We start from the raw sequence: 3985 nt of genomic DNA, 5'->3' as shown, positions 1-3985 counted from the left end.
AGGGCTTCAAGTACCATGATAAACAACATAGGACTCAAAACTGACCCCTGATGCACACCAACGTTCACGGAAAACTCATCACTCAAATCTCCATTCACTCTTACCTGGGTGCTACCTGGGTGCGAGCACCCACATACATAGCCATAACCACCCTAACCAGCCACTCCTCCTAGTCAAGCCTTCTCATTGCCCACTTCACCACCTCTCTAGGGACTCTGTCAAAGGCCTTTTCCAAATCAACAAAAACAAAATACAGATCCCTTTTCTTACCAATATATTTTTCCTGAAGCTGTTAACAATGAATATGGCATCAGTGGTCCCCCTACCTGGCATAAACCCAAAATGCATCTCATCAACATTCACTCTCTCTCTAATCATACCTTCTAAGACTCTCTCCATTACCTTCATTATCTGATCTAAAAGCTTTATACCTCTATAATTTCCTATTTCCAGGTCATCACCCTTCCCTTTATACACATTTACAATTACACTCTTCAGCCAATCATCTGGGACAACACCATCCATCCATCATCCAATCCTACATTGCCCCATGAGGAGCGTAGGAGCCCGGGGCTAGGCAGTTGGTCTCGACATTTAAGATGAGAGTGACCAGCCTCACTTATCCCTGAGTGGCATTCACTCATAAATAATCATATTTGTCAGGTCAGTGACTAACCGCACCCCTATATCTCCTGAGGCCTTCAACATTTCGGCAGTCAACCCAGACACACCTGCTGCCTTACCCACCTTCATCCTGCCTATTGCCTCACTCACAGTAGCAGCATCAATCAAAGGCCAAGGGCCAAACACTGGATCTGCTGGCTCCAAACCTTCCCTGTCCCAGTCAAACTCCTCATTCAACAACCGGTTATAATGCTCTCTCCATGCATCTTTAATATCCCCACTGTTCACCACTACCCTTCCTTCATCATTCTTCACACACTGCTCACCTATAATATCCCGATTATCCCTCTTCATCTGATCACTTCATCACCTTAAATATCATATTTTTCCTTTCCACACTATTTAGGTTATCAAACAAAAGTCTCGGTGACTCAGACTTCGCCCTGTATACCTCTCTTCTAGCCCTACGCTTGGCAGCCAAGTATTCCTCCTTGCTATAATGATAATCATCATCATCATCCGGGCAGGGTGAGGAGTAGCAATGTCCAGACAGCCCAAATTTGCCCAATCCAATGGGCCACGCTTCCATTCGCTCACCATTCAAGCCCCCAGAATCCTGGCTCTGTATGATACGCCAAAAACATTGACCACGTTCTGTAGCTTCACATAAACGTATCCGAGAGTCAATAATAATAATAGTAATAATAATAATAATAAAAATGCAGTACCCCAGTCTGCAGTCCACATACAGTATACGCTGGCTACAGTTTACATATTGAAGGGACAAAAAATGTCACCATATGCTGAATTAATCTGCCTTCCAATACAAAGAATTACAGAAATCTGCCTATATCACACTCCAGGGGTTGTTGCTGTTGATCAACCCTTGTCTGTCTAGATGAGCAGACCCATCAACTGCAGGGAAGCAACTGCCCTTCCCATGCACTGAGTCTGTATTCCCTTGCGGCTGACAGCGGGGAATAGTGTAAAAGTTTAGTTCCTGGATGGATGTCACATTTGGGTAATTCCACGAAGATGTCAACCTTTTGTGTCAAAATCAGAATTGCTTAAAAGTATATAAATTATACATCATTTTAAAGCTTAATCATTGAATTTTATGAATCTGAAGAGAAAGAGAGCCTAAACTGTCAACTTGGGGAGCTGCATAAAAAACTGTCATGTTATGTCACCAAAGAAAAACCAGTGCTGAATATAGCAACTTTCATAACATCATTGACCAGAGTATGTTATTGTTTGGAATGCTGACACTGTGTTTTACTGAAAATGTGTCTATTTGAGTTGTGATTGACACTACAGTTGTCTACATATACTGTATGTTGTGGTCAGAATGTAGCATGACCTTTAAACGGAAGTATTTCAGGAGTAACGTGTCCCATGGTTTTTCCCCCATTTTTCCCATACACAACTAACAAACTGGAGAATACCAACATAACTTTATATTATAAACAGGCATCCCAAGGCCTTAATAATGTAACGCTGGGATACTTTGAAATAAACCCTGGTAAGCCATATGGTCTGTCACACACGTTACATGCCCACTGTGAGGAACGTTACCAGAAAATGATGTAAAGTTTCTCACGCACACCTTTGAACAAAAAATCAAAGTACCTGCACTGAAGTCCAATGATAAAACCCCTGTGTTTGTAATTTAGTATGTTATCTTTAAGTTTTTATTCTTTCCAAACAGTAAATTGATTTTGCCTGGTACCTGGTGAGTGTGCTTTACCATCATGTCTCCAATGACTCCAGCTGATTATTTGAATTCTGCTGGTATTCATTTTACACATGTATCATTGTGGACTGATGGGGCAGCAGCCCACTTCAAGAATAGGTATTCTATGGCAGCTCTAACCTCTTACAAAGCCATCCACAACTGCACTGCTAAATGGAACTTTCAAGAAAGTTATCATGGCAAGGGCCCTCATGATAGGATTGGGGCTTTACTAAAACGGAATGTCTACAAGCGAGTTTTGCAAGGTCGCTGTACAGTAAGGTCTGCTGTAGAATTTTATGAGGAGGCTGAACAAATAACAGATAAAACTGAACTAATGTATGTGTCTACTGAACATATAAACACTGAGAAGTCAAGATATGTACAGATCTGGAAAAACTGTAAGGCAGCAAAATCCATTCAGCAGTGCAGGTCAGTAAAACCTCTTGGCCACTGTAAAGTAGCATTGTATCATTTGACTGCAGACCAATCACCTTTTAAGCAGTGCTAACTTCAGGAGACTGGCTATGACCCACAATCTGACTCCAGTACTAGCAGTGATAGGGAAGGTACACCATCTCTTGCAGAAATGTCAGAGTCATTCATGTCCCAGCCTGAGCCACAGAGTACTACTGATATTGAGGCAACACAAAAACCATCCCCAGGTAACTATGTACTAGTTCATTACACTACCAAGAAGCTGTCGAAGCATTATGTTGCAGTGGTAGAATCAGTTCCGGAGCCAGGCATGTTTGAAGTTAATTATTTAAGAAAGAGAGGCACTGACAAAATGGGTGATAGTCAGTTTCATTTTCCTGACAACCTGGACAGAGACGAGATCTCAGAGGATATGGTTGTGCAGGTATTGCCAACTCCTCATGTGTCAAGAATGACACGCACATTCAAAGGGGTGAACTTTCCTTCCTCAATTAATTAGTCTAAAAGGATGAATTTTCCATCTTCGATGAGCAAGTAGTTGATCTTTGTCTTGTTTATATCGCTGTTGTGATATACAGGTAAGCTTATCATGTAACTTTCACATCTCTTACTGGCTGTAGGGTTACCTACATGTTATAAGGTAATTTCTGTTCATAATATTCAAAATTACATTGTTCTTTTCCGCTGCATCACCCCCAACCCTGGTTTACAAGAATCATGTTTTGGTTAATTTATCGTGTTTCACATTAATACATGACTTACATTGTTTTGTGATACAATTACTGTAACCTTCATAAAAGATGATTTTGTAATTATATGAGAAATATAAATCGCACAAGTAACGTTTCTCACTTTTCCTGTTACGTGTCTCACGGTCACATTTTCCTTAACAGTAGCAAAATTCTTAGGGGAAATAGAATTTGCTGGCTATGATTATGATCCTCATACACTGACATATGACTGATATAAAGCACTTCTTGACCTAACCAGTAAAATCACAGAGTTATTGAAAATACTCACGCAAAGTAAAAGGTGGGGTAGCATCGCGGTAACGTTTCTCACGCCACTTTTAAAAATTTATATAAAATCAGAATAAAAACATATGAATAATCTGACCATGGCATAATGTATTGTGAGGTGTTGGTAGTATACCTTGCAAACAGCATTTATTTATATTGCCTACATAATACA

Source organism: Coenobita brevimanus, chromosome 94 (assembly GCF_032717465.1).
Source record: "Coenobita brevimanus isolate Jiangsu-jjx chromosome 94, ASM3271746v2, whole genome shotgun sequence".
Lineage (NCBI taxonomy): Eukaryota > Metazoa > Arthropoda > Malacostraca > Decapoda > Coenobitidae > Coenobita > Coenobita brevimanus.
The sequence above is the reverse complement of the archived record's forward strand: the minus strand, read 5'-3'. Positions refer to the sequence as shown.